The sequence below is a fragment of the Notothenia rossii genome (assembly GCF_949606895.1).
Source record: "Notothenia rossii genome assembly, chromosome: 4".
NCBI lineage: Eukaryota > Metazoa > Chordata > Actinopteri > Perciformes > Nototheniidae > Notothenia > Notothenia rossii.
In genome coordinates, this window is record NC_136902.1 from 49,653,498 (window position 1) to 49,680,433 (window position 26,936).

General features: G+C 41.3%; 1 protein-coding gene across 2 annotated transcripts in view; it reads right to left on the reverse strand.

Annotated features, from left to right (window-relative positions):
* LOC307037918 (sodium-coupled neutral amino acid transporter 3-like) overlaps positions 1–26,936 on the reverse strand; it is a 98,668-nt gene that overhangs the window by 63,945 nt on the left and 7,787 nt on the right. The window lies entirely within an intron of this gene.

Consider the following 26,936-nt stretch of genomic DNA (forward strand, 5'->3'; position numbering starts at 1 on the left):
TGCATTTGTTACTTCAAGGCTGGATTATTGTAACTCCTTATTATCAGGGTGTACCAAGAAGTCAGTCAAGTCGCTTCAGCTGATTCAAAATGCTGCAGCTCGTGTACTAACCAGAGTTAGGAAAAGGGACCACATTACTCCTGTTCTGGCTGCCTTACACTGGCTCCCTATAGAACACAGGATAGAATTTAAAATTCTTCTTCTCGCCTACAAAGCCCTTAATGGTCAGGCGCCATCTTACCTTAAAGAACTCATTATACCCTACTGTCCTACTAGGGCATTGCGTTCCAAGAATGCAGGGTTGTTGGTTGTTCCTTGAGTCTCTAAAAGTACAATGTGAGCCAGAGCCTTTTCTTATCAAGCTCCACTTTTGTGGAATCAGCTTCCAGTTTGTGTTCGGGCGACAGACACCCTATCCGTTTTTAAGAGTGCGCTTAAGACCTTCCTTTTTGATAAAGCTTATAGTTAGGGCTGATTAGATTCAGCCCCTAGTTTTGCTGATATAGGCTTAGTTTGTCGGGGAACATCTTACTTCTTCCTTCTCTCTGTCTATACCTGTGTACTCTCATGTTCCGATTAACCCAGCTTCCCCAAATTTCTTTCTTTTTGGTGTCTATACAGGACTGTCTCAGAAAATTAGAATATTGTGATAAAGTTCTTTATTTTCTGTAATGCAATTAAAAAAACAAAAATGTCATACATTCTGGATTCATTACAAATCAACTGAAATATTGCAAGCCTTTTATTATTTTAATATTGCTGATTATGGCATACAGCTTAAGAAAACTCAAATATCCTATCTCTAAATATTAGAATATCATGAAAAAGTATACTAGTAGGGTGTTCAACGAATCACTTGAATCGTCTAATTAACTCGAAACACCTGCAAGGGTTTCCTGAGCCTTGAAAAACACTCAGCTTGGTTCAGTAAACTAAATCACAAGTATGGGGAAGACTGCTGATCTGACTGCTGTCCAGAGGACCGTCATTGACACCCTCCATCAGGAGGGTAAGACACAAAAAGAAATTTCTCAAAGAGCAAGCTGTTCACAGAGTGCAGTTTCAAAGCACATCCACAAAAAGTCTGTTGGAAGGGGGAAATGTGGCAGGAAACGCTGCACAACCAAGAGAGATGACCGCAGCCTTAACAGCATTGTGAAGAAGAGTCGCTTCCAGAATTTGGGGGAGCTTCAAAGACAGTGGACTGAAGCTGGAGTCCAGGTATCAAAAGTCACTGTTCACAGACGTGTCCGGGAAATGGGCTACAATAGCCGTATTCCCATGGTCAAGCCACTTCTGAACTCAAGACAACGGAAGAGGCGTCTGACTTGGGCTAAGGAAAAGAAGCACTGGACAGTTGCACAGTGGTCCAAAGTCCTCTTTTCAGACGAAAGCAAGTTTTGTATTTCATTTGGAAGTCAAGGCGCCAGAGTCTGGAGAAAGGCTGGAGAGGAGCAAAATCCAAGTTGCTTGAAATCCAGTGTGAAGTTCCCACAGTCAGCGATGGTTTGGGGAGCCATGTCAGCTGCTGGTGTTGGTCCACTGTGTTTCATCAAGCCCAGAGTAAATGCAGCTGTGTACCAAGAGATTTTAGAGAACTACATGCTTCCGTCTGCTGAAAAGCTCTATGGAGATGAGGAATTCATTTTCCAGCATGATCTGGCACCTGCCCACAGTGCCAAAACCACCAGTAACTGGTGTACTGACCATGGCATTACTGTCCTCGATTGGCCTGCAAATTCCCCTGACCTGAACCCCATAGAGAATATGTGGGGTATTGTGAAGAAGAAGCTGAAAGACACCAGACCCAACAATGCTAATGAGCTAAAGGCCGCTATTGAAGCATCCTGGGCATCCATAACACCTCAGCAATGCCACAGGCTGATTGCCTCCATGCCACGCCGCATTGATGCAGTAATCCGTGCAAAAGGATTCCCAACCAAGTACTGAGTGCATTAATGGACATTTTCAAATGTTTGATTGTGTTTTGCTGTTATAAATCTTTTTTTTTTTACTTGGTCTGAGGAACTATTCTAATTTTTTGAGATAGGATTTTTGAGTTTTCTTAAGCTGTATGCCATAATCAGCAATATTAAAATAATAAAAGGCGTGCAATATTTCAGTTGATTTGTAATGAATCCAGAATGTATGACATTTTTGTTTTTTTTAATTGCATTACAGAAAATAAAGAACTTTATCACAATATTCTAATTTTCTGAGACAGTCCTGTATATGCCGGGATCCGGAGTCATGGATGATCCTGCGGTCCTGTGTCATGGATCGCGAATCCTGGATCTTGAGTCGTGGCTGTGGTCCTGGATCATAAGTCCTGGAAGGATATCCTCGTGGATTCATCTCCCTATTATACACACGCATTTCCAAACATTTGGACTACCTATGTTGCAAATGTATTATCTTTTCAATTTACACACAGCATCTATTGCACGTCTGTCCGTCCTGGGAGAGGGATCCCTCCTCTGTTGCTCTCCCTGAGGTTTCTCCCATTTTTCCCTTTAAACTGTGGGGGTTTTCTCTGGAAGTTTTTCCTTGTACGATGTGAGGGTCTCAGGACAGAGGGTGTCGTATTGTCATACTGATATTCTGTACAAACTGTGAAGTCCGAGACAAATGTAACATTTGTGATATTGGGCTATATAAATAAACATTGATTGACATTGATTGATTGATTGATCCTTCCTAGTGCCTGAAGAGTTTTAAGCTAATAGCCTATACAGTTATGGATATTAGAAAGTTATTTTCATCGAAGCAGGCGCCACAAGCTGCAGCAGCAGCAGTATCAGCAGCTAAAAAACAATGTCATCACCAGCAGTGAAGAAATGGATGATGTTTCAGGTTTGTGAATCTAATGGTGATATCTGCACTCTGGCTGATTGAGTAAGAAGTGAAAAAGAGTGATGTAACGTTAATGTTATAGCTAGTAAACATGGAGTAACCACACTAAGTATACCCTTATATGTTTGTATGAACATGACTAAAAATTATCCTAAGATGTAACGTTAACCCTTCATACCTCAGTCTTCTTTTAAGACACTAAAATAACGTATTCCAATTTTTATTTTGTTTTCGCGCGTGGAATTATACCGGCTCTCGTTTCAGTACACATAACAACGGAACTGACAGGCAACCCTCTGAATCAGACTCCGATTGGCTGTGACTGCATCCACTCCCGTCCAATTCAGAAACGTCACTCTTACACTCTTTACGTCACAAACAAAGATGGTGGATGAGCAGAGGTGGGGATTCGAGAAACATGACTTGACTCGAGTCAGACTCCAGTCGCATATTTTTTGACTTGAGACTTGCTTGACTAACATTGATAAAAGACTTGACTTTGACTTGGTATTCATGACTTGAGACTTGACTTAAGCTTGAGATAGGTGACTTGAAAGGACTTGACTGTTTAAAATTAAAGTGCGTGAATGTGTTGTGTTAGCTAAAAAGCTAACGTTAAGCTTAAGCTACGTTAGACTTGGTTTGAAATCGAATAAGCATTGCAAAGAGAAACGCTAAATGAACACTAGAACCGCATTTGTACTAACCCTGATACTGACGGGCTGTCAGGAGAGAGAGAGAGGAAAAGAGATGCCTCGTTTATTTCCCCTGGATTATTATCAGAAGTTACTGAACACATTTGAATAATGTAGTTCATCTACTTTTAGTAGTTTGTTTAAATGTTTTAATTATGTTGTTTTTGTTTGTAGAAGTACATCATTCCTTGATTTATTGTAAAATGAATCTGAACTTTTTGATCTGTTATGATGATAAACTGAAGCCATTTCTAAATTAACCCGATTAAGTCAGTTTTAAATCGTCCTACTTAGTTGATAAGGAAATTATGAAGAGGAACAAACTCAATGATTTGAAAATGATATCTATGTACAGTAGGTGCTGACGCTGTTGGCGGTTCCAGTGTTAACAGACCTTTAAATTAACTATGTGTAATGGCAAATGCCATATATGATTTTCTTACCTGGAATTCTGCCTTTTTGAACAGACCTTTTGAGTCCTAGCTCAGGGTATATGCAGGAATCCTGAAGTCAAATTTAATACCTTTTAAGACCTTTTTTAAGACCCTTTCCATACATTTTAAGACCTCATCGCAACTTTGAGTTCTAACCGGTTACATTGGCAACACACTTTACCTCACATTTACTATATTGATTGTAAGATAGCAAAACTAAACAGAGTGCAGACAGACTACTGAAGCCTTCTCTCCACATGAACTTCAACCTCTCTGTGAAGGTCAGGTTTAATGCAGTATGCTGCTTTGTTGCTTCTGTACTCTGTGCTCTTTCATTCCAGTAAAACTCCTCAGAAAACATTAGAAACCAGTATTTGACCAATAAACAAAACAATTGACAAAACTTTGAACTATGAAATATGTTAAACTTTGGTGAGCTTCAGCGGGGTAATGCCATATAGGAGCTCTCTCACAAATACCCAGGGGTTAAATTGGGCTGGGGCTGTCCGGGGCTAAGCCCTGGCACATAAGACGATGCTCTGACGTCATCACCCTCACACATTTGTCATATGTTTACAAAAAAGGATATATATGTTAAGACTTTTCTCGTTCTTAATATAGACTATATTTAGGGTCTATATGTGTTGACTTTACTTTAAAATAGCAGATCTCTGTGACCGTATATAGTTTGGCTTAGACCCCGGCCCCACACGGTAAAACGCATACGCAAGCGCAAAAAAGGCTTCCTTTCACACGCATTCGATTCATTAACGTGTCCGTTCACACTAGACCGCTGCAAATGCTGGAAACGATGTAGTACATATGTCATGCCTGTAAGTGGCGCTGCTGCCGCCCGAAATACACCAAAAGCAGCGAAGAAGAACCCGGAGCATGGTTGCCATGGTTGCCCTTCTGTTTATTCTCCTCGGTGGACGGCGTGTTCTCCTGCTGTATCTCTCAGGTAGTCCACCAGCAGATGAAAAACACCCACCTCTCCGCCTTTTCCAAGGAACGAGGGGACCGTGCGGCAGTTTCCGTAAAAAAAATGTTCCGCCGGTCAACATGTCCGTTAAAGTTTAAATCTTCCGTACAAAATTAGGAAAGTGCCGGTCAGAGGTCTTCTTTGTTATTTTTTGAGCTTTAAAACAAATTGATAACGACTCTGTTCTCTGTATAATAATATAATAATATTTAATAAATGGTGACTGCCTCTCTTTTCCTCCCCCTCTTCTGACAGCCCAGCAGCAGCAGGAGACGTGGGGAGAGGGAGGCGGGCTCTTTCATCGTTATCAGAAAATGATCATATAGGGCACACACGGAGCCGTTGGACCCCCAGAGCGTTGCGTATGCCGGTCTTCCCACCTTGGGACCCGTTACCGTAGTCGTTTATTCCCCCCCCCCCCCACACACACACACACACACAGAGCGGAGCAAGGCAACGAAACGGCGCGCTATGCATGGGGCCGCCTTTTGGGGTTTCCCGACATGTCGTTTCAGTAAATTAAAGGGTGTTTCATGTTGTCGTTGCTGTGGGACTTCTTAATACCTTGGAAAATGCCATTTAATACTTTTTAATACTTTTTAAAAGCCTTAATTTTCGCTAAATTGATTTATCAACTTTTAATACTTTTTAAGACCCCGCGGACACCCTGTAGCTATATTGTCTGCAGTTCTAGGGTTAATATTAATCTAATATGATTGTCATCTGTCTAAATTAGATTTCAAATTATTAACTGTGTATGTAATGAAGATCATAGTTGAATCCATTTTCATAACCTTTCATAATCTTTTAACTGATTTAAATGCGGAAACTGGGCTTATTCATCAGAATTTCCTATGACTTGACTGCACTTGACTCTCTTGACCTGAACAATGACTTGACTTGACTTGCTTGACTCTCATCACAGTGACTTGGGACTTGAAGGTCAAGACTTGAGACTTGCTCATGACTTGCACATGTAGGACTTACTCCCACCTCTGTGGATGAGAATAGATCTATAAAACGATAAGCAATGCGCCAGAATCAAGGTGAGACGATCCGCATCTCTACGCACTTTCTTTTCACCGAAATAAGTAAACAACTGTATTTGAGTGAGTTAAGGCATTAGTTTGCTTCATTAAAGGATGTTAAGGAATAAGTGTTCTCCAGTACCTTTTGTCCGCTTTAAGGTATTATTAAGGTAGGGTTAATGTTGCTCTCAAAGAGCACCAGATTGATGCTTTTAACTTCAATATTTAAACCCCCCCCCCCCCCTGGGATTAACGCCCCTGGTGGAACCGCCGGCTGCCTTAGTAGTGTGAGATTTATTAAAGGCACATCTTGTATGTCGTAATTGCATATATATTTATTTCAATAACCATATGCTGTCTGATGCAGATGTTTATAATATTCAACAGGTTGGTTTCTGGTAAATTATTATAACAATTTAAATAAGCAACAACAGAACAAACAAAGATTGCAGTGCCACATTGTGCATGCATGCTTTTGTGTCTATGAAATAAATAACTGACTAAATAATGACTTGAGTGAGCATTGATTGATTGACTAAATACTTTATTAACAAGTGACTTTTAAGACCTTTTTAATACCTCAGAAATAAATAAAATGAAATGAAAAAATTGCATTACTGCATCAAAAGTTATCAACAAACTACTATAAAAACTGGTCAAACATTGGCCAAATTGTCAAATAATATAAGAAAGCCATCTACAAGCTCACAACGCCTCGCATTGCGTGGCATTGTGAGCTTGTAGATCATCTATTTTCACAATATTTATCTGTGGAATCAGGGCGGGGTGCCCCCAGTTCAAATATGATTATTTTGGGGGGTCGTGACCTGAAAAGGTTGAGAACCACTGGGCTAACTCACCAGAGATCACAGGGATTTTACATAACAAAAGCTTGTGGCATCAACAGAAAATTCCTTAATCAGTCTATTTAACTTAGCTATAAAATAAAGCTAATAAACTAAAGTGAATAATACTTTGGATGAATGTGAATATTTTTCAAAGAATAAAGGAGTCTCCAATGTGGTCTTATTATCATTGTCTTTCTCCTACTTTAAAGGAGCATCCTCCTTGGTGCCATGTCTTTGAATATTCTGATGACCTCACTATGTTTGATTTGGATGTCTGTCTCTATGGCAATCAGGAGAAGGTCAGAGAGCCGTTCTTGTCCACACAGACTTCTCAGTTGGTTCTTGATAATTTTCAGCTTCGAAATTGTTCTCTCCACAGAAGCTGTTGTCACTGGCAGTGTTGCATAGATTTGTATCATCTTCACAAAGGCTGGAAAGATGAGCTGGCCCCTGTTTTCCCTCAGTATGGCAAAGATTTGTTTGAGGTTTTCTGAAGGAAAGCTGGAGTGGAAGACCTTCAGTTCTGCCTGCAGCTGGTCCTCGTCTTCTCCATAAAAATCACAGAGGATGTGGACAGCTTCCTTTGCTTCTGCGTCTGGGTTGCTTACCCATTTGGCATGTACTGTTAAGGGGTGGAAGGACTGGATGATTTTGTCAGTGGGACTTCCACTTCCAGGTTTGTTCCCCTTGAATCTCCTCTTAAGCTCCTCAGTCATACTATCCAGAAAGGAGTAGTACACAGTACTCCTGAAGTATGCCTCCACACAGGCCCGGACTGGCCATCGGGAGGACCGGGAGGTTTCCCGATGGCCTGGCCTGTTAAGTGGCCTGCTGGCCTGTTTTTTTTTTTTATGTATGTATTGTGAATGCAACGCTGCCTAAATGTGGGTCTGACTCTGCCTCACAGAGGGTGACTGGCTGTCTACATGATGTGGCCTGCCGACATGGCCACCATACTTGTCAACCCTCCCGATTTTCGCGGGAGACTCCCGATTTCATTGCCCTCTCCCGGTTTCCTCCCGGGGTCATATTTCTCCCGCATTTCTCCCGATTTCTGACAAAATCAGATTTACACACGACTGTTTCCACTCGGACTTTAATACAGCTACACCATTGTTTGGTTGGAGGGTGAGGCAGATATTCACAGAAAACAGAACAAGAATCGACAACTGCTCACTCCTTTCCTGTAAAATGCAGGTCCAGTCCACACATATGCTCCATCAAGGACGGTGCTACAGGCCGCAAGTCAGTGCACTTACAACTACAATAAGCATGTTAATGTTAATCTAACAGCTCCGGCGATCCACTAGCACCCCCCCCCCCCCCCCCCCAATTTTGCGAGCGAGAGAGAAAGCGCGCGCACCGGTTACGTGTTGTTGTTGTTAGCATCTGGTGCTAGCTAGCGGCACTAACGGATATAATGAGCTGTCAACAAGGTGGAGGAGAGTCCTCTCCTGTCAGACTGAGAGAGTGATAACTACAGCTCAGGTGAGGTAAAGGACTTGAGAGTGTTTAGATAGTTAACTTAGTCTAAGTTCTCTGTGGGTCTCAAACGGTTTGGTCACCCTTTATGTAAACACATATTTCCATTTGAGGGGGGAGTGATTAGTAAAATATGCATGAATAATAAAAAAAAAAATGTTAACGAGGTGAAAATAAAAAATAAACTTAAAAAACTTGTTGACAGCTAAAATTAGTCTTTGCTGCTCCCTCAAAGAGGAGCAGGGGAGAGAGGAGGGAGACGGGTGAGGCTGGTTCAGGAGCCCAGACACACTCACAACTATAAATGAACCAAAAACAAATAAATAAACAAGTTTCAATGTTTTTTCATATTGGATATGGTATGTTATTAGTTATGGCCATGTTCTTATGATTTTATGATTATTTAAATGTATACAGTTCTGTTTCATATGGGTGTAGTCTCTTTATTTCCCCTTCAAAGTGCACCAGATTGATGCATTTAAGTCCAACATTTAGAGGATTTGAGGTCCACCTCCACTTAAAATATGTGCACAAGGATAGGTTCCTAAATAGATTTGCACATTTTTTTTTAAATAGTAACATATTTCCATATGTTTATTCTGGGGTAGTAGATTTAAAGTTTAGGGCTATCACTATGGGCAGCAACGCTGTAAATATTGACAAATAAATCCAAGAAAATGGCACAAAAGAAAACTGGTAGTGGCCTGGCTGGGTGTATAATTCCCGGCCTGACTTATTGTCCCAGTCCGGCCCTGCCTCCACAGACTCAAACTGAGCACCTACTTGAGACACTGTTGGGCCGTGTTTCAAACGCATTGGCACTTTCCGTTTCCTTTGACCAGGCACTTCAGTAGGTACTTCAATGTTGAGGCTCTCTGCCTTCTCTGGTGCACATTTAAATATTTCCCCAAACCTCTCCTCAGATCTCATGGTTTGCAATGTGCGAATCACACCATCAATCACCTGTGGCCAAGCCTTCTTCCTGCAGAGAATCTGATGCCCCAGCAGTGACTTTGAACACTGGCGTGGCGATTTCCAGGCAGAGAAGGAATATGAAGTTGATCGCATGTCTGTACATCTGAGCATCACCTCGGGCCAGGTCAGGTGGATCGATGTCAATGATGTCATCAAGGAGCTTCAAAACAGCATTCAGATTTCTCTGAAGGGCCTTCAGTGCTGCCTCCCTGCATGCCCATCGGGTATCCGACAGCTGCTGGAGCTCCAGAACACGCTGTCCAGGATACAGAGACTGCTGACATTTCACCAAGGCAGCATGGCGCTTTGGGGAGCCATTGCAAAAAGCATATAATTTCTCCACAATGTTGAAGAATGTGATAAAATGCTTGTTGGACTTTGAAGCTTCCACCAGGACCAGATTTAGGCAGTGTGCTTTGCAGTGCACATAGAGGGCTTTCTCATTGTGTGCGCATATTCTGGCTTGAAGACCTTTATACATGCCACTCATGTTGGCTGCTCCATCGTAGCCTTGGCCATACAGATTTTTCAGCTCTAGGCCATTCTTCTGGAGAAGTGAGAGCACAGTTTTCTCCAGCTCCTGACCTGTAGTTGTATCAACAGTGCACACCTCAATGAATCTCTCTTTGATTTCCATCTCATGGAAATATCGCACCACAAAGGACACTTGTTCTTTGTGGGAAACATCTAAGGTTTCATCAAGGAGGATGGAATAGATTTCGGCCTCTTTCAATTCAGCTCGTATCTCCCCCCTGACGTAAGTAGCCAGCGCTGCAATAATGTCATTTTGTCAGCGCTAACACCCTGGGGCCTTCTCTTGGTTCTTTTCACTTGGGCAACTTTCTCTGTATGCATATTCAGCACACTGTCATATTTGGCAAATAAATTCACTAATTGAAGAAAGTTACCTCGGTTGGCACTGGACTCGCTCTCATCACTGCCTCGAAATGCTTGTCCCTGTCGTGCAAGATATAATGTGATATCGATCAACCTGGTCAGGATCTCTCTATTAGTCTGCCTCTCTCGCTCTCTAACCTCCACCCCCTTCACATCTGAGACATCTAATGCAGACTGGAGTGCCTTTTTTCGATAGTTGGTCCAACTAACCATGCTTGTCATGTGCATCTCTGTGCATGAATGTTGCTTGATTTTTTCAAGAGCAGTGTTCCACCTCCTTCCGCCATCAGTCGTCCATGCTGTTCTAATTTTGTACTTTTCCTCAGAGTGGAAAAGCCGACAACTAAAACAGTGCATTGAATCAGCAGTAGGTGAGTACTCCAGCCACGCATTCCCGGAGAACCATTGTTTTTGGAATGACCGCCCTTCTGTATTTTTGGGATATGCCATATCTGCTTGACAAGGGCCTACACTGCAGCACATGGAAATGTAGCTGTCATTGCACTTGATGTTAAAGACTTCTACATGGGAAGGATCTGTTGGATATTGCATTATGGCTATCTTTGCAATTGTTTTATCTTGTTCACGAACAGTTGGTTCTTGGCTCTCTTCATCTATGGAGGATTCTCCTTCCATCTCTCCCTCATTTTGGTCATCATCAGAGAGCACTGTTTCTGAACATGGTGCTGCTCTGGACTCTGACATTTCTGCTTCATCTGTGTCTGACTCAGAGATAATTTCTATGGATTTGTCTCCCTGATCTTCCATGCTCATAGATGGACTATTGCAGGACAGCAGGGGGCTGCTTCCCTGAGCCTGCTGTAGCTTCCTAGAATACAAACAATATAGAATATGATGTTTATTTCAATTATTTGGGTAAGGCAATGCAATGCATGACAACATTAAGACTCACCAGACTTTAACTGTCATGTCCAAAATTCAACACCCTACCACATAGTTGTTGTTGTTTTGTCATTTGGCAAGTAACTTCATGTCTGATTTAGTATCACCAAAGCACTTACTGTGGTTAAAATAAATTGTGGGCCTCTCAATAAAATTATATTATTATTTATTATTATTATTATTATTATTATTATTATTATTATTATTACTACTATTATTATCACAGTTCAAATCTGAGCATGAAAGGGCTCTAGACAGACAGTTTGTCCCTTAACATGACTCTGGTATTGACTCTGACCTTTCTTCTTCATCTTCATCATTGATGATGGGTAAGGGTTCATCAGGCACATCTGCATCCTCATCTTCATTGCTGGTAGGCTCAGGCTGCTTTACCCAAGAGAGCAGAGAGCTGCTTCCCCGGGCTGCCTGCTGTAGCTCTCTTTGTTTTTCTTTTCTTATCCTGTCTCTGCTTGGCATTATTCTACAAGTGGAGCTAAATCAATGTACTGCTCTGCTGTGCATGATAATTAAGGGTTAATCTCCTAGAAACATTTAACAGTAGCATTAATGTAAACCTATAAGGTTACTACTACTTATATTGTACTTTTTGAGGCATTTTTACTTTACTTGAGTATTTCCCATGTTCAATACATTTACTTCTACTCCACTACATCTCAGATGCAAATATTCTACTTTTACTCCACTACAATTATTTGAAAACTTTAGTTACTAGTTACTTTGTAGATTTAGATTAAGATTATTACAAAACATACATTTCATCACTTCAGCCCTATATACAGCCATTTGAAAATAGCAGATCTACAAGCTCATAATGACGCATTGTGAGCTTGTAGATCTGCTATTTTCAAAAGTGCACAACGAGACTAAATGGATGGATGCAAGAAAATAAGTGAAGTTATAGTTTAGTTTGGCATCTGATTAAGGGGATTAAACAATACACTTGTTGTATTTGTTACCTGGTGGTTACTTACTTGGTCGTCACGAGGGCACTTTTAATCGTGTTGTTGCGTGCTGCTGCACCACACACCCGCCGTGACCTGTCTGACTGAGTGACTGACTGTCTGCTCTGCGCGCTGCGCGTTCACGTTGAGAGCAGGGAAGGGAGAGGCTGCAGCCAGGGCACGTACGGGAGTGCCGCGGGGCACGTGTGGGGATCTCTGACAAAATTAAAACGCGCATTTGGGGCATTGTTGTATATATTAGAAGCTTTTAATCCATAATTGATCGATGTTACCATGAGCCACATACAGTACACTGTAAAAAAAATAAAAAAAACTGTAAAAAAAAAACTTTCAAAAGGGCAAATTGCTGTCCAGAGGGCAAAACGGGCAGGTGCTCAAGCACTACCTAGAGTGTGTGTGTGTGTGTGTGTGTGTGTGTGTGTGTGTGTGTGTGTGTGTGTGTGTGTGTGTGTGTGTGTGTGTGTGTGTGTGTGTGTGTGTGTGTGTGTGTGTGTGTGTGTGTGTGTGTGTGTGTGTGTGTGTGTGTGTGTGTGTGTGTGTGTGTGTGTGTGTGTGTGTGTAGGGTGACCAGGTGTCCCGCACTGTGCAGGACTGCATACACAGCATTTTTATTATTTGTCCCGCATCCCACAAACTGAGACTGTCCCGCATTTGAGGGACAGTTGCGCAGAAAGGCCGGATCGGTTCGGTAAACTAACCTGTAGCTGCTCCGTCCACACTCACAACAACAGTCATACAGACATAAATAAAGTAGTGTCTGTATTCGCCATGACATAGACAGTCTGTGGTTTGTACATGTTTAACTTTTGTCCAGCTGTGGTGTTTTCTGAAATGCTGTGGTGTTTTCTGAAATGTTGTGGTGTTTTCTGAAATGCTGTGGCGTTTTCTGAAATGCTATGGTGTTTTCTGAAATGCTGTGGTGATTTCAGAAATGCTGTGGTGTTTTGTGAAATGCTGTAGTGTCTTCTGAAATGCTGTGGTGTTTTGTGAAATGCTGTAGTGTTTTGTGAAATGCTGTAGTGTTTTCTGAAATGTTGTGGTGTTTTGTGAAATGCTGTTGTGTTTTGTGAAATGCTGTAGTGTTTTGTGAAATGCTGTAGTGTTTTCTGAAATGTTGTGGTGTTTTCTGAAATGCTGTGGTGTTTTGTGAAATGCTGTTGTGTTTTGTGAAATGCTGTAGTGTTTTTTGAAATGCTGTGGTGTCTTGCACTTCAGGGCCACCGTAGAGGTTAGTTCCATTCTGGGGTTAGTTAACCTATCAACAGTAGAAAATAATAAACAAGTTATTGATATTTTTGTTGATAAGAGCAGAGAAAAATTATTGTCTAGCTTTCTTCAGTTCAAGACCGTAGGTGAATAGTTTGTCTTTGTAAATATCATGATGCATATTGAGTTTTGTTTTCCGCCACCTGCGTCCAGCTTTCCGGCATTCTGTTTTTTGAAATTTCACTGATGGCGAATTTCTCCATGGTCCTTTTGTTTTACCAAAGATTTTTCTTGACTTTCAAGGGCGCAATGGCGTCGATGATATTGGTCAGTTTTGCGTTAAATCTATCCACCAGATTACTAACAGGGTTTGGTGTGAGAGCAGGCGCGGCTAAAAAGGCATGATGATAAATGATGTACAGGTATTTTTATTTATATACCTTCTCAAAATGACATCTGACCTAGTGTGGATCACATCAGTGACAGACAGAGAGATACAGTAATGGAGAGAGCGACATCAGAAACAAACACTTTACAAATATCAAGACCTTTTGACATAATTAAATCCAGTGTATGGCCCTTAAAATGAGTGGGCCCTGAGACATGCTGAGTCAGACCAAAATTGTCCAGAGTATGGAGCAATTCTCTAGCATTTTTATCGTTGGTGTTATCCACATGAATGTTAAAATCTCCAGCAATAAGTAATGCGTTAAAATCAATACATATGATAGGAAGCAGCTGTGTGAACTCATCTAGACAATTTGCTGAGTATCGGGGGGGCCTGTATATGGTTATTAATAAACACGTGAGGAAGATTTCAGTGTAATTGCAAAATATTCAAAAGTAGTGCATTTTCCTAAATATATTTGCTTGCAATTTAGAACATCCTTGTACAAGGAAGCCACTCCACCACCTTTCTTCTCAGCTCTGACCTCACTCATAAAGCTGTACTTAGGCGGTGCTGTCTCAATAAGCACTACAGCACTATTGTTGGTATCTAGCCAAGTTTCAGTAAGAAACATAACATCTACTTGCTGTTCTATTATAAGATCATTGATTAAAAATGACTTGCCAGCTAAGGACCTAACATTAAAGGTCCCATGTCATGCTTTTCTGGTTATTACCCGTCCCCTTCTGTGTTATGAAGGTTTTTATGCATGTAAACGGTCTGCAGAGTCACAAACCCTCAAAGTACACCCTGTAACAGAAAATACCTCCCCAAAACGCCTCTTTGGAGATACGTCAATGTCCATTTGATTCTTCCAGGTACGCATGATGTCAACCGTACCCGGAACGAAATGGACCAATCCGTGGAGCCGTTACGTTACGTCCACGGAGCCGTTACGTTAAGCCCCCGCTGATTGGTCCAAATTGACAGATCCACGGACTTCCTCACACACACACTCAGTGCAAGCAGCTCTGCTGATTTCTCCTGCCTGGCTGCAGGCTGATAACAGACAGTTGGGATCGCGGCGAAATTCTCTCTGCAGACCCATTCTCACAGCGTTTATCAACCTTTTTCTTACTCAATATCAAGCCACATTTATTGTTTTTACTTCGGCTGTGACTTTGTGTGTGCTCAGGATGAGTTTGGCTGTGTTTCGCTGTGTATCGCTAAACAAGGAAACAACACCTCCACAGAGCTTAGCGCGATTCACAACGTCCCGACCAATCAGAGCACACTGTGCTCACAGGGCGGGAGGGGGCTGGAGCTACAACGAGCCGTTAAAGGCAGAGAGTGAAATTCAGTGAATACACGTAGTTTACAGAGATGCTGTATGAGAAACCAATGTGAGTTTGGAAAATTGCACAATATAAATCTATTCTAGTAGACCTCAACAATGTGAAGTCCACTGAGACAAATGTAACATTTGTGATATTGGGCTATATAGATAAACATTGATTGATTGATTGATTGATTGATTGAACAATGGAATTATGATCAGTGGAAATGGCCATGACATGGGACCTTTAAGTAAGGCCAAATGTATTTTATTATCACTAAGTGACTCCGATGTGGAGGTAATAGATAGTGGCCACAGGGGAAAGGTGTTTTTACCATTGCTTCGAACCCCTTGCTGTCTTTTTGGTCTTTAATTTGTAATGACAGGGATGGAAAAATGGGTGGGGTGTGGTTGGGAATAACTGATAGGTGCGGCTAGTGCACTGAATGGAAGAGGTTCAACAAAAATTAGGGGGAAATGTTCATCATCATGATTGGGGGAGGTTTGTGGTTCATAGTCATGCCTGAATGGGAGCTAGCCACACAGACAGGAGCTTTATGGGTCACATGGGGTGAAGACGGTAGCTCATTGACCCGTATGCAGGTCAGGCATGGATGTATAACCAGGGTCGGCTCTAGAACCAATCGAATGGGGGGGCAATCATTTACCACGGGGGGGGGCACACATTGCAGGGGTTTAGTGCTATTTTATAGCGCACCTATGACTTGTGCATGCATGCACGCTTGTGGCACGACAACCAAAACAGAAACATATGGACCATATAAAAAGTGTGCAAATGTATTTAGTATCCTATCCATGTGAACATGTTTTAGGTGGAGGGTGGACCTAACCTCCTCTAGGGGGGTCCAGGGGCATGCTCCCCCGGGAAGATTTCTGTTTAAATATTGAAGTTAAAAGCATCAATCTGGTGCAAAACATCTCTCAACACCCATATGAAACAGACCTGTACACATATTTACTTTTTCTTTATGGATATTTTACTAATCACTCCCCTTTTAAACTGTATTCTTGTGTTACTGTCATATAGTATTTCATACCTGTTTTTCATTTATTCTCTTATTTTCTAATAACTATAATGATCGTATGAAGGTGTGCCTCGCAAATACTTGTTTACATAAATAGTGACCAAACTATTTGACCAGGCCCTCCCATTTGACATTCCTGCCCTCCCCCAATAAACACGTTTCTTATTATTTATAAAAACTATGAACTGTTAAGCTACGATGTATGTGATGTCAGATAGTAACTGGTCAATAACGTAACCAGATGAGTGATTACAGCGCCCGGTATCATTTTACACACCTTTGTATCACACAGATGCAGGACTTGCACACGCCTGTTATCTAACCGACAGGTCCGCGCGCGCTCTCCAGCTGAAACTCTCTCGTCTTATTAATTTAAGCATTTTACTTATTAATTTATGCAGACAATCACACAATCTATGTGATTTTTGGATTTACCGTGCCTCTCAATTGCCCGTGACAGGTTGGCAAGGTCGATGAATCCTGAAGTTGCCCAAGGATTGTTCAGGGAGCACGAATCCTTGACAAAAAGAAGACATGGCCAGCAAAATAGACGCTGACGTTTAGCGCTTCCAGTTAGCCACTGCGTGCGGACATGATTGTCCTCATTGAACGTCCGATTCGCTCCCGTTTTCCTCTTCGTACACAGCTCGAGTGTGGGCATTGGCCTGTCATCTGATTTAATTTGTAGTTGCTGCTGTAGAAGAAGTTTAGTAAAGTTATGTTTGATTAAGTACGCCAAATCTCCACCCTCCGTAATGCTTCATTTGGTTGATAATTTCTAACGGCGGTGATGACAGTTACAGTATTAAAACTGATGTTGATGTGATTTGATTAGCTGGCAGTGTCCAATCAAATCGCCAGCCGCCTCTGAAGGGAAGCAAGAGGCGGCTGGCTCCCCTTGTCATGGCCCTGACCAATCACAGGTTGGCATGGGCATCACGTGGGCCCATACTTGCCAACCTTGAGACCTCAGAAATCGGGAGCATTTCAAAATGCAAAATAGGGGGGGGGGGTGCTAGTGTTTCGCCAGAGCTGTAAGATAAACATTAACATGCTTATTGTAGTTGTAAGTGGAATGCCTTGCGGCCTGTAGCACCATCATTGATGGAGCATACAGATGTAGTGGTTCATTTCAGACAGTTTGAAACGCGAGGGCCGTGATTGGTACGTGATCTGCCCTCGCTCAAGGGAAAACCTCCAGCTTGACTTGAGACCGCCCCCGTGATAGATAAATGTAATTATAATGAAGCCAGCTGCAATGGATCATTGATCCACCAGGGGGTGCAGTGGGGTTCCACACTGGAGCTCATGTGAAATAAAGTCAGATACAGTACGCTGGATGTACAGCGGAACTTTGTTAAGATCCATATGTCACGGATATCATACTCTGTGCTAAATAAGAGACATGTAATCATTTACAAAACATCACCATGTTGTTATTTAACAAAATAATGTTGTTTAGTCGAAAAAAACGAACAGGAGGAAATGCAGCCCAGCTCTCGATTTTTAATCCTAATTTAATCATCAACTTCACCCAGATCATTTATGTTTTTGTTCGCCGAATTGACATGAAATCACTGACACATATGAATATACTGTATTCAACTTCATTAAAACGTTATTAACGTGCCTAAACTCAGTAATTCACTAAAAATATTTATATTTTAATGGAGCCTCGTCTGTAGATCAGAATCCCAAAGTGTAGCGGAGGGATCCTTATCTGCAAGACGGGTGCTATTGTCCCCATAAGGAACAAGTCGCTGCAAATTATCCCGCTTATTAAATGGCCACATTCTCAACAAAGTAGCGACATGACTCCCAGTATTAATTGAAATGCTTTTATGGATTTAGAAAATGTTTTTATTGATTTAAAAAATTGTTGTATGTATTGATTTAAATTGACATGCATCCGCTAAGAAAAATGGTCCATTGTTACCGTTTTTTAAACAGTCTGAATGAAACGGCAGCTCTCAGCTGTGTATTTACACAACTAATGGCCCATCAACCACAGCTCTCTCCCCCCCCTCCCCCCCTGATCTTTCTTCTCCAGCAGCTAAATTAACTTAACTTTATATCTTTATAGCCACATGGTGTAAAGTAACTAAGTTCATAAACTCAACAAGTACTATACTTGGGCACAATTTTGAGATACTTGTACTTTATATAAGTATTTCAATGTTTTGCTACTTTGCTCTTCTACTCCACTACAGTTCAGAGGTACATGGTGTACTTCTACTCCACTACATGTATTTAATACCTTTAGTTACTTTACAGATGTGGATGAATGATGTGAAATATAATCAAGTGTTGAATCAGACTTTAGTTCCACCTGGAGTAAATCCACAAGCTAGCCTTTAGTATACAAAGTAATTCAAACTAGCTGCACCTTTACCAGCTTTGAGAACACTTTCATGATCAATCATTATAAAACCTATAATATATATTATTCTTTAATGGACCAATCTGCACAATGACTACTTTTACTGTCGCTCCTTTAGCTATATTTTGATGATAATAATTGTCTACTTTTACTTGAGGAACATTTTGAATGCAGGACTTTTACTGTAACAGAGTATTCCTACACTCTGGTACTATTACTTTTACTAAAGTACAAGATCTGAGTACTTCTACTTTTACTCAAGTACAATACCTGAGTACTTCTACTTTTACTCTAGTACAATATCTGTGTGCTTCTACTTTTACTCAAGTACAAGATCTGTGTGCTTCTACTTTTACTCAAGTACAAAACCTGAGTGCTTCTACTTTTACTCAAGTACAAGACCTGAGTACTTCTACTTTTACTCAAGTACAAGACCTGATTACTTCTACTTTTACTCAAGTACAATATCTGAGTACTTCTACTTTTACTCTCGTACAAGATCTGAGTACTTCTACTTTTACTCAAGTACAAGATCTGAGTACTTCTACTTTTATTCTAGTACAAGATCTGAGTACTTCTACTTTTACTCAAGTACAATATATATATACTTATACCACCTCTGTTTATAGCCTATGAAAAAAACTATTAGAAATAGAAGGCTAAAGCTAACGTTAGCAGATAGTGACAATGTATGCTAGCTAGCTAGCTCAACGATTCCTTAAATAATATTGCCACAGAAAAACTTTTCAGTTCACATCACGCTCTGCCGCTCCAACAGGGAGCTCTGCTCTGAACACCTGAACGGCCCGTTCTAACAGCTTTTCACCAGCGGTCAAGTCTGTGACACAGTGACTCCGGACGCGCAGTTAATATTAACGAACGCACCCGTAGGTAATGTAGCTGCTGAAGCTAGACCATCATCTCGGCGCAGCAGAGCCTTATTATACATCCATGAGCAGAGCCGACAGGCAGGAAGACTCGAGCACACAGCTCGCACTTCATTATAATATATAAAAAAAGAACACCATGCGTGTCATGATGGCACATAACAGCTCACGGCCGCAGATTACTCCGGGTCCCAGATCCCCCCATACCCCAAAAATATTTTTATTGCAGATCTACATGAATCACACAAACGACTTATTTTGGATTGAAAACGGCGAATTTCGCCGAAAGGTGATAAGTTTGCATCACTGAACATAGACAGAGCACAACTGAAACATAACATCTGAGATGTAACAACATAATACACTTTTTGGGGATGCTTGGGATGTGAGGAGTGAGGGACACGGCTTAGAACGGGCGTGTCGCCTGGCAGGTCCGTGACACTCACTGCTGCCCACAGCTGTTTTATCGAAGGAAAACCTCCTTCACTTCATGAAAGTGTTTTAACCACACACACCTCGACACACACATGACGGGTGTTATTTTCCCCATAAGGAACAAGTCGCTGCAAATTATCCCGCTTATTACATGGCCACATTCTCAACAAAGTAACGACATGACTCCCAATATTAATTTAAATGCTTTTATGAATTTAGAAAATGTTTTTATTGTTGTATGTATTGATTTAAATGGACATGCATCCGCTTAGAAAAATAGTCCGTTGTTACCGCTTTTTAAACAGACTGAATGAAACGGCAGCTCTCAGCTGTGTATTTACACAACTAATGGCCCATCAACCACAGCTCTCTCCCCCCCTCCCCCCCTGATCTCTCTTCTCCAGCAGCTAAATTAACTGTAGGTTACTCTGAGTGACAAGCTTACAGTTAGACACAACACTGTCATTGCTAGTGACCCTCAGTCAGTTGACTTTTATGTTCAACTGCTAAATTCGTTACTGATAAAAAATTGCTTCTTCTGTACCTAATTACCTTAACACTAGAACCGCCAGAGGTTTTTGTATAGGCCTACCTAAACCTGTCAAATCCCGCTATTAGAATGCAATTTTTAACAACATAGGGTGCTACATAAAACACTTTCAGAAAAAAGTCACGGACTGGGAGACTTTAATATTTTATTGAAAAAAAGTTACATTGCACACACACAACACACATCACACAAATTGACCCGATTGGCGGTTCTAGTGTTTAATAAACTCACTAATTAATGAAACCAGTTCAATACGCATTATTCTTATCATTCTTTATGAGCGCAGAAATAGTCTTAAAATCAGATCTGTTTTTTAAATGAAATCTGACGGCAGGCAGTTAGCTCTGATCACCTATGATAAATGCGCCGTACCTAATCGCTTGCCATTCAGCCACAGACACTGTTCGAAATGGGGGGGAGCCAGGGGGAGCTTGGCTCCCCCGAAGAGGGAGGAAGCTCCCTTGATGGCTGACTTTGAGATAAATAGGGGGAGCCCAAAACAATCGTGCATATTTGTGTCACACAGATTAGAAATGTTGAGTTTCTGTAAATAACAGTTCTTGAAATAAATAATATTTATTGTTCATTACAGTTTCTGAATATTTGTTTTATATTTGTGAATATGTCTGGGTATTGCCATCTGTACGTGGCAGCGCTGCATTCTTACTTACGTTGCTACGGCGGTGATGCCGGCGCAGTATTTGAAATGTTCATATTGATATTTTGTTAACTCTGGCTTTGTAATAAAAAATATGGCAAAACGAAAACAGCCAAGCGTCACAGTTTTTGGATTCACAAGCAAAGAAGCGAAGGAGTCTAAAAATGACAACGTGAACGGAAAACAACTTTTAGTTGGCCGGCTGTAAGCGACGTTAGGGTCGAGCTTGACAGCTCCACACCGAGGGAGAGGCCTGCCGATGCGGAGCCTGAAGACGCTTCAACAACGGCCACAGCCGCCGGCGTAGTGACACCGTCTGTAGTAGTAGCAGAGTGATTTTATAGCAATTGATCGAATCCGTGCTGCTGCGAGTTGAGTAAAGTTAGAACGATATTGGCAGATTCGGATTTCACGGAGCAATAACTGATGAACAAAACGTTATTCACAAATGACGTCTCCTAAGTACCGTGGTAAGGTTGACAACTACAATCACATGTTGATTAAAAAAAAAGCAATATGCGCCGTCCTCCGAGCTGGACACATTAAATTGGTCTCTTTCCGCAGCCGGAGAAGATACGAGTGCTCAGGGACCGTCTGCGAAGTGCAGCACCGAAAGAAGAGAATACAATAATATTCAATCACTTCACTATTATAAAGTATTACTACCAAACTCACTACACATCAATCTCCTGATGCTCATACTACAGCAGAGAGTTTGGAAGAATGTGCTTTTGAGTAATGTTGGGGAATATTTATAGTGTAACATCTTCAATAACTATGGCATCATCTTCAATCACTTCACTATTATACAGTATATTTCTACCAAACTCACTACACACATCAATAGTCTCCTGTTGGTCAGACTACAGCAGAGAGTTTGAAAGAATGCGCTTTTGAATAATTTTGGGGAAGATTTATAATGTAAAATCTTCAATAAATATGGCATCATCTTCAATAACGTTACTATTATACAGTATATTTCTACGTAACTCACTACACACATCAATAGTCTTCTGGTGGTCAGACTACAGCAGAGAGTTTGGAAGAATATGGTTTGGTTTTGATTTCTTATATTGACAAATCCAATGGCTCCATCATATAGATCAAATGTGACCTGAAAAACCTAGGGAATATGTAAACATAAGTGTTATTTTCTATAATATACAGGTGCAAAACAATAATTTCATTTACACAGTATTAATTTTTTATTTTTCTCAACAGGAACAAGAAAAAAAGGGAAGCCTATATTCTAAATGTATTGGTTAAAAACAACACAAATGTCTCCAAAAACTGCATGATTATAATAACGCTGGAAGTTGCCTGTCGACACAGTTCAGTCTCCTTTCTCAAGCCTACAGTACTAAAGGGATGCAAATGCTTTGAATAATCAGTTTCACTCACCTTTTTTAGCTCTTGCCTGGCCATCTGCTCTTGTGTGCCGTCTAGGATTACACCCATGATCCAGGAGGTATAGACGGTTATTGAAAGTTATGCCATTATTTTACATTATAAATATTCACCAAAATTATTCAAAACCATATTCTTCCAAACGTTCTGCTTTAGTCTGACCACCAGGAGACTATTGATGTGTGTAGTGAGTTTCGTATAAATATACTGTATAATAGTAACGTTATTGAAGATGATGCCATATTTATTGAAGATTTTACATTAGAAATATTCACCAAAATTATTCAAAAGCACATTCTTCCAAACTCTCTGCTGTAGTCTGACCAACAGGAGACTATTGATGTGTGTGGTGAGTTTGGTAGTAATAAGCTGTATAATAGTGATTGAATATTATTGTATTCTCTTTTTTCGGAGTTGCACTTTGCAGACGATCCCTGAGCACTCATTTCTTCTCCGACTGCGGATAGAGACCAATGTAATGTTTCCAGTTTGGAGGACAGCACGTATTGGCTTTTTTCGATAAAAATGTAGTTCGTTGTCAACCTTACAACGGTACTTAGGAGACGTCATTTGTGTCTGCATAACGTTTTGTTCATGAGTTATTGATCCGTGAAATCTGAATCTGCCAATATCGTTCCAACTTTACTCAACTGCTGCTGCGCCAATCAACAGAGCGTGCGTGTGATATATTTAGTAGCAGGATGTGCACTGAATAATAGGGCTCCCCCGAAAGCAAATGGGTCATTCGAACACTGGCCACAGAGCTCCCTCTATACAAATCAAACTGTAGACGGTGTGAAAGCACCTATTGTTTTAAATAATGGTCGGAATGCGACCTGTGAGCCTTCTGAATTACCGTGGGACAGCACATTCTAAACTAAAATGTTCAATCAATAAAGTAACATCTTATCTTATCTTAATAATATCTTCATATTAATAATAATAATAAATCATACAGTATGTGTCCGAAAGGGAGCAGGAGGAAGCAAACACAAAAATATCCCAAAAATATACTGCATATTAAAGCAAACGATTGTAAAGGTAAAAGTATGAGCATAAGAAATAAAGAAGTGTAATGTAAACATTTACATTATTATTATGATTATTTAAAATATAAAGACTATATATTATTGAATTACAAGATTAGATATACTTTAGTTGATCTAAAATATCGATGTGTTCAAATGCTCTTCAAAACACAACTGAAAGTCCATGAAACTTGTCTTTCTGTATTTGTGAATGAAGCGCCATCTCCTGGTTAAAACCTGAAATTGAAAATTTGTCAACGCCCTCTTGGAAAATAGCGGGAGGGCTTAACATTCCTCTATACTGGTGTTAGGCACGTCGTAGGCAGGAAGCTGTAAGCTGGAGTCTGAAATGAAGTGCTACATCTGTATGTGTGGGCTGGACCTGTATTTTACAGGAAAGGAGTGAGCAGAGAGTAGAGTAGTTGTCGATTCTTATTCTGTTTTCTGTGACTATCTGCCTCACCCTCTCAGACTTTCAGTTGCGCGCGCTACTAAAGAGACGTGTTACCATGGAAACCAAACAATGGTGTAGCTGTATTAAAGTCCGAGTGGAAACAGTCCTGAGTAAATCTGATTTGTCAGAAATCGGGAGAAATGCGGGAGAAATATGACCCCGGGAGGAAACCGGGAGAGGGCAATGAAATCGGGAGTCTCCCGCGAAAATCGGGAGGGTTGACAAGTATGCGTGGGCCACATCTGATTTGTCAATTCCTAAAAAAAAAATCACCAAGGGAAGCCAGATTCAGCTGGCCTCCTTTCACAACAGTGAATGCAATCTACTGTTTCACCATAACATCTAGAGGGGCGCTGTTCTTTTCACTCTTTGTAAAATACTCAAGGAGAATGGGTGAGAGACGGGCCGGCAGCAACACACATCAAAGGAGAATTATCGAAACAAAACAAAGTGTTTTTATTTATATTAGGGCTGTCAAGTTAACGCGTTAATAACGCCACTAATTATTTTAACGCGATTAACGCATGTGTATTTTTTTTCCTCGACCGCCCCGTAGTTTCAGAGCGCATCGAGTTTAAAATACCATCTACAAGCTGATGCTAACAGCCCGCTCCTGCCGTCCGCTTGCGGCAGACCACACTTCCACTCTAACCGGCAGGCACTGACTGGCCATCGGGAGGTCCGAGAGGGTGTGTGTATGTGTGGCGCGAGAGAGAGACCTTACGTGTATTGTTGTTGTTGTTAGCATCTGGTGCTAGCTAGCTGCGCTAACGGATATAGCTGTTAAATGAAAACAGAGGAGTGACATTTCGCCGACAACTGCGCCGAGCACTTCACTTTGTGCAGGAAGCCAGACAGTGGGACATTGTACGAACAGTCAGCACACTCAGCACGGATAGTGCGCACAATATGATTGCAGCGTCCAGGCAGCTACCGTTCGAGCATATGCTTTGAGTTGCACATAGGTCCAACGATCCATCTCTCACACAAACACACACACACACACGCACACGCACAGGCACACGCACACGCACACACTTTGAATTGTATTATTGTATGAGAGAGGTTCCAGGTTGAATTGAGGCGAATATTTGTAATGTTCAGAGGTTGTTGTGTTCAATATTCATGAGAATATTTGTCATTGTTCAAATGATAATAAACATTTGCATAAATCATATTTGTCCACTCATATGTTGATAAGAGTATTAAAAACTTGAAAAGTATTCCTCTAATGTACATTTAGAACAGATACAAGTTTTGCGATTAATTTGCGATTAATCGCGATTAAATATTTTAATCGACTGACAGCCTAATTTATATATTTAAATTATAACTACAATCCGAAAAAACAGACTGGTTTTTCGCTGGGTTGAGTCGTGTGGGTTTTTGAGTGAGATGCGGCACACCAGCCTGTCAGTTTACTCTTGCTAGATTAGTTTGGCTATTATCATTTATATTTATCTGCAACAATGGATATAAGGAAGTGGTTCATGAAAGGAATATGGCAACTCAGCGCCAGATGCAGGCACATTAGAATAAATCAGTTACGTTACCAACAAGCTAGCAAGCCAGCCAGGGACAAGGGAGGCTGGCAATCAATTATATTTTGAAGAGAAATTGACTCTCAAGCCAGCTCTCTCGCAAACTTCTGCTCTGTGCGCAAGCAGACCGCTGCCCACGCTCTCTGCCTTGCTCAATCTCTCTCTCTCTCTCTCCCTTTCTCTCCATCGCTCAACCTTACTCCACCTCTCCACTCTGTGTGCGCTCAAGTTTGCCTGCGTGCTTGCCCAAATTGGCACAGCGTTACAAATATGCCACAAAACCAACCAATGGATGTAGCCTATAATAAGACCATCAACAGCCTTATGGCAACCTAAAACCCCTCTGTTTCCGTAACAACAATTCACGAGCGCCTCCCTCAGGGTCTGGACCCACTGAGATAACTTAGACTAAAGTGAACTATCTAAACACTGGGAGAGTCCTTTACCTCACTGAGCTGACGTTATAAGATCCTCTCAGTCTGTCAGGAGAGGACCCTCCTCCACCTTGGTGTAGAAACAGCTTTTTATATCCGTTAGCATAGCTAGCTAACCAGATGCTAACAACAACATTCAACGTTACCGCTCCTGCACTCACAAAATGCGCTTGTGTCAAACACACACAGAGCCGAGCTTGAATGAAACACAGAGACCCAGAAGTACTTGTACTGTTCTGTAAATCATATTATTTTCGATGGCTTTACTGCAGTGTTTCTCAAACTTTTTCATACCAAGGACCACTTAACCAATAAAAAAACACTCGCGGACCACCTAACTCCACAAATATCCAAAAACACATCCTTTTTTACAAATCGCCCGGACCACTAGGGGGCGCTCACGGACAACCAGTGGTCCGCGGACCACACTTTGAGAAGCACTGCTTTACTGTATAATCAGTATAACAGATGAACAGATCGCCACTGGGCTTTCATCTAAACCCACAGCCACATAATGATAACAAAACAAAGGTCAGGGTTCATTGGTCAAGCAACACACCAATCAGAGAGCAGGCTGTGTTTTATATTTGTATTCTTTATTTCTGATTTATTTCACACAAAATACTTTTTGTGGAAACGTTTTCACTTATATGATTAAAAAAAAAAAACGGCAAAGTGGCAAGGCTTTCCCACCCTGCGTTGGGGGGGCACAGTGACTCATTTGGGGGGGCATGGCCCGCGAATTACCCCCCATGACGCCGACCCTGTGTATAATAAGAACTGGATACAGTGTCGGAGGCGGGGTCTCGTTCTTTCCTATGAGAGCTGCTCATTGGCGCATGAATACAAAATGGCCCAACTTTTGACAGAGCGAAACGTCACAGATTACCCGTCATGCCTGGCTGTCAGAGGAGAAGTACCCGTATGTGCGCTCATAGAGCATGCATAGTTGAGTTGCCCCTTATGCCCCACCCCCCGAGCTCCTACTCTCGGCTCACTAGAATGAATGGAGAGAGAAAATAAATCTAGATTCGGCTTTTAGTGCATTTTACAACTTTAAGGACCTAATGATTCTAATAAGGGGTATGAAATAGTTCATACTGGGT